The sequence below is a fragment of the Balearica regulorum genome, chromosome 4 (assembly GCF_011004875.1).
Source record: "Balearica regulorum gibbericeps isolate bBalReg1 chromosome 4, bBalReg1.pri, whole genome shotgun sequence".
Classification (NCBI taxonomy): domain Eukaryota; kingdom Metazoa; phylum Chordata; class Aves; order Gruiformes; family Gruidae; genus Balearica; species Balearica regulorum.
In genome coordinates, this window is record NC_046187.1 from 29,356,457 (window position 1) to 29,366,832 (window position 10,376).

Genomic DNA, 10,376 nt, shown 5'->3' on the forward strand with positions numbered 1-10,376 from the left:
TTCATGGAACTAAATGAAGCAATTATGATCAAGGCAGAAAATCTCTATCTACATAAAAATCCAGTGCATACAAAAGTAATTAGATAAGCCACCAATGCAATGCAGTTAGACATCCTGTACAAATGAGTGACCTGATTGTTCTGTTGTGCTGGTGTTAAGCAGATGTAAAACAGGTTAAATTCAGCTCCAGTGGCTTGCTATGTGCTTTTTATACAGACTGGGTTTTCTCTGACTTCGAGTACAGTGGTATACACCTGGTGTCACAGGGAGCAGCAACAATTTACTAATAACTGTTTGCTAGTTTAAACGTTGGTTTGTTAGGATGGACATAAAGATAGAAAGAAAGAGAGAGGAAGGACTGAGGGACTATTTATTTGGGGAAGAAAATGCAGGCATACAAACTAAAGGACAAATAGGTAAACACTTCATCCAAGCTGATTTTCACATCTGTATACCCATCACAGTATGTGCCTGGTAAAATCAATACAATTTACTTTTTCTTTTGCTAGAAGTAGCTTCCTGTTTCTTTTTAAGCTACCATTCTGAAACTGCTTTCTCTCCTGTGTGCTTTTTTATTTCCCCCCTCATGGTCCACATTTGGGGTTGATAAACTTAGGAGTTGAGTAGCATGGGCTCAGATGCTGTTCTTCTCAGTCTTAAAAAGCTTGTGTATCCCATTCTTCCCCTGAAAACAAAAACTCTGGGTGGTTTTTTTTGTTGTTTATAAGGTTAGGAAGATTGCAAGGTAAAGGAAGCGATTACAGTAGCCATTTAAATCCATTGATAGACTCTCACTGCCAGGTCTAACTTGATTGTAGTGACAATGGAAGAGGCAGGAAGGCTCAGGAGACCAACCCCACTGTGGAGATGTATACCAAGGAGAGTTTAGGAGACGGAGAGAGACTGTCTGTCAGTGCCTGGATAAAATCAGATGCTTTGGTAAAATACAATGGGAAATGCGGGATTGGTTCAGATATGAATAGCAAGTCTTGTTGCTTTTGTTATTGCAGATGCTGCTGTTGCTGGGTTTTACATATTCTTTACTCTTTATGCTTTTTATTATTATTATTATTATTTTTCCTGAGAAAAACAGATATATATCACATCCACATCTTGAAATGTGCTGCATTCACAAGCCTCTGAATGACAAAATACATGAAGAAATCTAACACAAAAGATGAATTGTAAAAAAATAGAATGATGCATAAAAACAGAAAATAGAAGAGTGTAGATTAAAATCCAAGAGGTGTTTATAGAACTGAGTCAACAAATCAGCTTGAACACATTCATACATTTACTTTAGGCCTATCTATAATTCAGTTTCTAGATTGTTTGCCTGAGTGTGTAGGGACTGATTGCCCTCTTGCTTGTTTGTTTAAATCAGGAACATCTTCGGTGCATTTACTAATGTAACAGTGACATAACGAAAAGATGAGTCAGTCACAGAAAAAAGTTATATAATGGTATTTAAAAAGGATGTGCCGTAGTTTACTGTTAGGAAAAAATAATTTTTATAAGCTCTCAGCAAAGAGATGAACAAGTCAGGCTATATACTGGGGACCACTTCCTCAGTGGCTCTGTCTTGATCTGTGCTGATGGAAGACCTGGTTGGGGATGTCAGTGACTGAAATGAGCACAAGGCATCAATCACTCCCTGTGATGCTATTGACTGGAATTTACGCTGGCCTTGTGCATGCCAGCCGGTGGTCATTTACGAAAGATCTGAGAGCCGGAGCCATCCTCTTCTTCTCATTCCTGGACTCACATGCAAGGCTTCTACTGAACCCCCTTTTTGCAGCTTTCACATCCAACTCTACTTTCATGTGGTCAAGAAACAGAAGTGAAGCCACATGATAGATTTGATGTCCTACAATTATTTGTCGATCTTTTTGGAGCAAGGGAGCAAATACAGAGTGCAACTTTGGAGCAAATACAGAGAACAGTTCATATTCAGTCCCCATGGTTAAACAAAATTAACTTTGGACAATGAATACATTTGAGAAAATTGTGACTTGCATGTGGATAGTCCCACAAACAGGAGATGAGACTAAATCAATTTGATAAATTGCTGCTTGAAAATGAGTCATTCAGACATACTTTTGCAAGCATTGCATTGAGAGCTATCTGGAGCAATCAGTGAGGAGATGAATAGAGGGACTGTTTCCTGGCAGAAGTGTGAGCAGAGTGTCCATCCTGCCCCATCCAGGACCATCTAATGGTAGTTCCCAGGCAGCTCCCACTATCTCCCACCTACTGTGGCGCTGATGTCTTGTTGCTGGAAAAGGTTTCCACAGTGACCAGGGAGCATCACTGTGAGAGCTGTAGTTCACATCAATGCTGAGGTCACCTTGCAGAGAGCTGTCAGAAAACAAGGCCCCAGTTCTTTCCTGGTGAGCTGTTCAATCTGAGAATTTTGGACACCGTCCGTGTGGAGGTACTCAGCCCTTTCCTTCATGGGATTGAACCATACATGTCAGTGGGGAATTTCAGCCTCATTAGCATCTATGTTACCTCAAATTAAACTCCCTGTGAAGCCACTTGTTTTATGTGTATTTATCTTGGTTTGTGTTGTATTTATCAAGACATAGCTACACTGGGGAAAACAAAGATTCTGGATAGTTGGCTGGGTATGTGAAAATAAGATGGCTATTTTCATGTAGAATACAGCTATGAAATAAAGTGCAGAGGAATAAACTAGATTCCTTAGTGCTGGTGTTAGACCTATCCATGTCTCTTCTATCCATGTATAAAAGAGCCTGGTATTTTACAAGAGGGGTGAAGAACGTGGCAGCTGATGTAGGGTGCCATGCACACTTATACTTGCAGTGCTGGCTTCCCTGTGGGCAAGTGCTATGTCCACAGCTACTCTTTTGGGAGGTAGGAATATTTCGGCTCAAAGAGAATTTCATGCAAAATGATTTAACACCATTTCTTAGCTATCCACTGAAGGTAGATACAAAGCTTGGGAGATAAAACTGTTGAATCATTGATGCTACTAGATGGAGCAGTTCTGTATTTTTCTTTCTGGGGACCTGATCCCTCTTTCTGTCAGATAAGACTCAGAAGATGGACTTTGTATTCCCACATATTAAATGGCAGAGATATTTTGTCTGGAAAATAACAAATCTGTTACTAGTAAAGCAAGAAGGAATAGGAGAAACTTGTGGGGACGACTTAAACAGGAGCATACTGATAAAAGTAAGTGCTTTTTGCTCAGCAGAGGTAGGTATTGTGTGTGCATATTTGTGGGTGAGAGAGAAATGCTTTCAAAAACACACACATTTTTCAGTGCAGGTAGAATAACAGTTTTTACTCCTGAGAATACTCAGGTGACAGACAAAGTAGTGCTTAAAGAAACTTTCAGCTGAAGTGTTTTTTCTACAGCCATTATCAGCTGCACTCCCATGACTAAAATGCGTTCCTCCAGAGAGAGAGAAAAGCTAACAGAGCTTCTACCCAATTCGCAGGAAATCTGTTTTTTCTTCTTCAGAAAGGAGCAGAGGGAGTACTAGGTGAAAAAATTCACTTTGTTGAGACCAGATTTTCAGCACACGGACAGACACGAAATGGACAATTATATAAGAAATTAAAGCTCCAGTCACACAATGGGGAATCCCAAGGCCTCTTGTTTTTGATGGCATGGTGACATTTGAGACCAGACAAGCACTCGCTCTTTCTGAATACAGCACACACGATGAGGCAGTAAAAGTTTTCAATTGCCAGAACTATAAATCACTTTGAGGAGTTCTAGTTTATTAATCTTCCATGCTTAAAATGATACCAGTTTATGCATATCAAAGACCAGCATATATTTCTGTTAAATGGTATTAGGATAGCATAGATTCACAATAGACGGAGCCACAACCACATTTATACCAGTTGATGGTATGACTGACTGAGATAAGAAGTTTCTATCATCTCTCAGAGAAAGAGAGGTTATAAAACCCATTTTGCAGATGGAAAAGCAAAGACTCTCACATATATTCTGTAGCATAGTTTGAAAAACACTGTTAATTTGCAGGGCCCATTCCGCCTCTGCTGTGTCAAGTCTGTAGGTACTCCTCTTCCTCGCTGAATACTACTGTGGAAGCCAAAGGGCACAAGGTGCAATTGCTGGATAAAACAAGCACACAAGGTGGTAGCCCACAGCCAAAAGTCTCTTCCAGAGACCCCATTCTGCAGTCTTTCTAGTTTCATCCCTCTCTCCTACGAGTTGTTTAGATTTAAAAATATGTTTCCCAGTTATTTCTGTTTCCTTTTCAGTACAGTATTATAATGTATCACAAAATTGTCAACACAGATCTTTTCCAGTGACATGCCACAGAGAGACATTTTGAAATGCAGGATAAGCAAAGGTTAAAAATTGCTCAGTGGAACAAACTAGTATCTCCAATTTTAGGTTGTCACAAAATACCCAGTGAGAGACATTTCATGAAATGTTTTTAAAAAAAAAAAAATTCTGGATTAGAGGATTATTTTCTCATTTATGTTATGTGCAGAAAAAGGCTGACAGTATGAAGAAGTGAGAAGAAAAAGTCTGTTTTTCAACACACAATATGTATTAGTCAGTATTTTATGTGTGAGGTAACTGAAGTCATTGCATTGCTTCTATGGTTGGCCATTAGCTTTAGCCATTAGCCCAGTGCAGTGTTCTGGAGTGTCAAGACAGAGGAAGAGAAACGCAAACCAGTAACTCCTCTGCCCTTCAGAAAATGGGAAAAAAGTCAGGAGCACATTTTCAAAAATACAGAGCATGGTGGGAAGTATTTCCAGCCATGTCAGTGTCTCAGAACGAGCATTCCCCACAAAATCAGACAAATACAGAAGCTCCATTTGAAAACGTGATCTAAGCATTATGTATGTCTATGTCTGCACTGAATATATTGTCACTATTAGATAAGAAATAGAAAATGCCAAAGGTCATGAGAGAAACTGCCAGCCAAAAGAGATGATGGGAAGCATTAAGATTTTGAAACTGACTGTGATTAGCTTTGGTATTGAAGGAAAGAGTTAATGTCCAGAAAACTTATGTATGGCATATCTAATTCACTGAGATGAACAAATTATCTAGGGTTGAGCTAAAAAGAACCCTGGTTTTAGACTACAAGAGAAAGACCACTGCTTTGAACTACAAGAAGTCAAAAAATTCTGCTTTGAACTACAAAAAGAGGTACCAGTAAGAAGAACCTTGCTTTAGTTGAGCAGCAAAAGAATTCTACTTTGAAATACAAGTAGAGGAAGAAAAATCCTATCGTATTCTGAGATGAAATAAGAAATGTGCTTGCAAAACAAAGACAAAACCTGGGTTTGGGCATTTGAAAAAGACCAAAGAGAAACAGCTGTAAATACAGCAGCAGAGTTGTGTTAGCTAATGGTCAATGCTTAAGATTGGAAAGAACTTCTGAGTCACGGTGGCCACTAATTTGGTCTTTCCTTAGCCACGTTACTTACCTAACTGCTTCACTTGCTCTCTCTGTGAAACACAGCTGACTGCTTACCTGCCTTGCAGAAGTGGGGATATTTTTTACAGTGCTTTGAAGATGTTAAGCCTTATGTACAAGCTAAGTATTGTTATTATAGTTTGCTATGGATGATTACAATGCAAAGGGGAGAATAAAAACCTGCTTTAATATAGAAAAGATAAATGAACATTCTAGCTGTAAACAAGAGTAGGTAGTGTAGAAAAAATCAAAATACTGAACAAAAGAAAAAAAAAGATGAGAAGAAAAGAAGTAAGCAAGAACGGCCTTCCAAGTACATCCATCATCCATGAAATGGAAATGACTTGGAAATGAGTTGCAATAGGGTGAATTTCCACATGGAAATGACTTGCAACAAGGAAAGTGCCGTTTGCTTCCCTCCTACCAGATGAAGTAGGCCTCTTGCTGTCGCATTGCCATCTGGTGGGGAAAAGCGACAGGCTTTCACAGCATGCACTCTCCAAGGAAGGTTATCCAGGTAGAGCTGAGGCAGGAGCCACCAGGTATCAATACCAGAAATGCCACTGCCGCAAAGACTGTTGCTTGATTGATCTCTCTGAGTGCTCCGCCATACCGAGGAGACCGACTCTGCTAATCTGAGAACAAATGCAATATGTAATGGTGCTTCCGCTGATGGGTAGACAGAAGAAAGCTAGTCATGCTGAAGAGTACGTGCCGAGTACTTCAAAAATAATATGTAATTAGGGAGACATATGGGTAAATGAATTCCAAATACTGGGTCCTTCATCCACTCATCTGTACACTGTAGCTAGCTCTTTTCTTTAATATTTCCAATGAAAATGGAGAAATAATGAGACAGAGCATATGTACTTGTACTTCTGTATGCATTAAACAAAGAGTTTGCTTTGAATGGCCCGATAATTATGTCCAGCATAATGAAGATATGCGAGAAAAACACAAAATTAACTTTGTCTTGCAAAAAAATCAAAATGTGCTGAATTCAGTTTAGTTTTTCTTTTTTTTAACTCAAGCACACATAACAGAGGAAAGTGAGAATGAAGCTGGCAGGAACAGAAAGGTCCATGTTCTGCAGAATGTTTTGCTGTTTCAGAAGTGAATACTAGTTGCGGTATAAATTTGTTGCATCTCCAAACAAAGACAGCTAGTTAAGTCAAACCTTTCCATAGAAAATGCTGATGTTTGTGGGCTAAAGCATATTTCCAATATATGACAAGACAAATCAGTTGAAACAGCAGTGCCCCAGATAAAACTAGATTCCCTGAAGTTACTTTATCTTCATGAATGAAATGATTAAAGTCAGTCTTGCTCAGGAAGGCCAGATTCTGAGTTCATTTTCACCCGTGTTTGTCAGACCACCTCTGCTGACTCCATTCATCAGCCTTGCAGCAGTAAGGTTTCTGTGGCATCATTCAAAGGCATCAAAACAGAAAGTTCTTCAGATATTGATTCTGCCACTAAGTATTAGGCACACTGTTACATTTGATTTTTATGGATTGTTACCTTCCTCATGGACCTTTCTATTCCAGGTTCCCCAGAGACTGATGAACATGCATGCTAAATAGAACCTATCAAATATTATTCTTCACTCATTTTAAATCATACATTTCAACACGCAGGATGGAATTCAACATGTCATAAAAAGCTACTAGGGAACTGCAATTCACCTTCCTGTCAGACCAAGAGCAGTAAGGACTTCTATACTGCCAAAGGGCATCCTGCACAGGGAACAACTGTGCCCTTCTAAGCTGCATGCTTGAATCACACGACACTGGCACAAACCTTCTTCAGCTTCCTAAATATTTTGCAAAAATGGAGTATGGACCCATTTTCCTCCTGCAGCTTGCGATGACCCTTCTCTCAACACCATGATGTGGCCTGGAAAGCAAGACCCAAAGCAGTCTTCTGGCCAGTGATGAGATGGTAGGACATCAACTTCTACCCATGTTGTGGTACCAGTACCAGAGCAAACCCTTGGGTTTTCCACAGTTTATATGACTCATTTTAGGGTTTTGTCCTCTGGTTTAAGGGAGCTTAGTGACATCAGGCAGTTTTTTCCTACATTGTTCAGCGCTGTGGCATGTAATGTGTTGACTTTCTGAAGCAAAAGAACTGTCATGCTTCTGAAAGTGAAAAACGGACCCCTATAACTTTATCTCACAACAGGGGAAAATCAGGAGCATCACAAACTGGGAGCAAGACAAATGGAGAGACCATAATGTGGGAAGCATCTACGTGTTTATACTGGCGAAGGTCCTTCTTCAAGGATCTCTGTGGTGCTTGGAGCACCTTCCTCTGACTCCTGCTGTTTAGCTAGGCCAAGCACCAATTCTCCTGGCAGTAGGTAGAAAAGGGCGAGGACACAGTAAGACAAGACTGCATTTAAGTTTTATCAGAGTGGTGAAATGGTCCCATGAAAAGTGAAGCAAAGTCCAGAGCCGCCTTTCTCCCTCCTCAGTTTGGATCAATGCATACAGACTGCCCAGGTCTACCAGCCTATGGCTTTTCCCTTTGTCATATCCTGAAGAATCCCTTCTTTCCTTGAATTCTGTTGTGGTGCCTTTTTAGATGGAGGGTTTAGATGGATATGATTTTTCAAGATTTTTTAACCTCAAAGTGATTATCTTTTAGCTTAAAAATCTTGAAAGTACTTTAGCTAAAAGTATAATATGCAATATGAAGATTGCCAAAATTATATGATTTCTGGAACATAACTTATTCAGCTCTAGGATAAATTCTAGACCGCTATCCTAGAGAGCAGTTAAGTCTCTGCACATAATAAAAACTTAAATTCCAGAATATGAAGCTTTGATAATCCCTTCAGTGTGAGGAGGTACTTTCTCCTTCCTTTCTGCATGGCTTTTATTAGGTAACACTGAATTCTGGTTAAATATGTCTCTCAGTTCATGTGGGCCATATGGAATTTAAATAATCTGAAAAACATGTGCCATTCAGCATGGCGTTTTTAGGAATGTAGGGCTTGATCCTCCCTTGCAGCATCCACAGGTTGACTGTTTCCACCAATTCAAGATGAGAGCAAAGTGGGTGGGAAACATTATCGAATCTGAGTATTAAATACCCACTGAAGGCATATGACAGCAGTAGAAGAAAAAAAACTAGTGAAGAATGAACTCTACAGAGTGTAGTATAACTCTTGCTTCCCAGGATTGTTACGTAAAATGCGAAGTCATACAGATAGATAGAGATAGACATATATAAAATGCAAAATACTTTTCTAAAATCTTCTTCAGCATTTCTGGAACACAGTTAGAGGGAAAAGTGTTATATACTTTTTTTTCTTTTTTTTTATTTTTTAAGTGCCTATCAATGTGGAAATGTAAAGTGTCTCACAGAAATCATACTGATATCAATCTATGGGCATATTTCACCCCAGCAGGAGTTTAAGGAGTACAGTCAAGAAACGAGCACACTCAGACAGTGGACTCCTATTCCATGACTTGGCATTAGGAGCATTACTGCAGTGTAACAATGGGAGAGGCCCAAACGTGAAATCAGTCATACTCAGTTTGGGTTTCAGGTTGTACAGTGAAGAAGCATTTATTGATCAAGCAAAAATAAATGCCACTGTGACAAGATTGATTATTTAAGTTATAGCAAGGTACATTCATCAGCAGTTATAGCTGAAGTACAAGGCAGAAGGCACAAACGATAATGCATTTGCCATTTTCACACTCTTTAGCAATTCCAACTTTTACCTTGCAAACTCTTTATTTTGCTTACTATCTTGCAGGACAGAGCTGTTTATATGACTATTTAATTAAAACCAATTATCACAAAGTGATCCCATTTTCTGCATTGCAGTCCCTTTGCTTTACTTAAGAGTGTTCTGAATTTACATCAGCTTGACAATTAAAGCTCCAAACCAGTTGTGAAAGCCTTTTATATCTGGTTTTCATTAGTTCATATTAAACGATTCATTGGCTTGATTTTCACTTCAGTGAGCCTTCTCATAAAATCTGCTTAGGCATAATGGTGATATCACATAGGAAATGAAATGAATTAATACATCAGCAGAAACACTAACTAGAAGGCTATTTTTTTTCTCACATTTTATTATTTTGCAGATATACTTGTCAGTCATGTGCAAGATATACTGAGACCAAAAGAGTGGGAAAGCAGCACTAAGTCAAAAGGATGCTTTGACACTGTATTCTGTGTTCACTTGCTGAAGCAGGTGTGTAGTCAGCAAATCTCTGCTGAAGGGAATTATTCTTTAGATGGTCTCTTCTTAGTATTATAATGGCACCACTAAAGCTGCAATAATTAAGGATCTCTCAGCATTTCATTACAAAACCATATTTTGAAGTGGATATATAAATTGCATATAGAGAAATTTTGCTTCTTGTTCAAATGTCTTCCTAAAATTAGCATTCTGAGTGGGTTCTTAAAAAACACACACATATTAATTTGTTGGTAAGAATGACTTACTGAGTATTAAGCTCAGAAAACACAGAGGAACAGCTGTAACCCAATAAGAAGAAATGGTTTACTGCCTTTCAGATCTGTGCAAATATTGTATAAAATGTAACATACAAAATTCCCCTGTACACAGGAACAGACATTGATCATCAGAAATATATCTGTTTAGCAGGCAGGGAGCATTCTTTTCATTTACAGGTTTTTGATATTTGGTGGAAGGCCTGTACAAGCTAACTGAAAATACAAATCTGCAAGATCTCATATATTATTAACCTTATTAAAAGGTTGGAAAAAGAGATTTACAGTGTAGCTTGCTCAAGATGGCAACAAGGAGAAAAGCGCTTCTGTCATCCAGTTGCATGCCCAGTCCAATAAACTCTGTTTTGCCCAAATTACCCTCTATATTCACATTGAATGTTCCATATTCGACAAAAGGTCATCATCAGCTATAGGAGCAATAAGCTGGAAACGTATCTA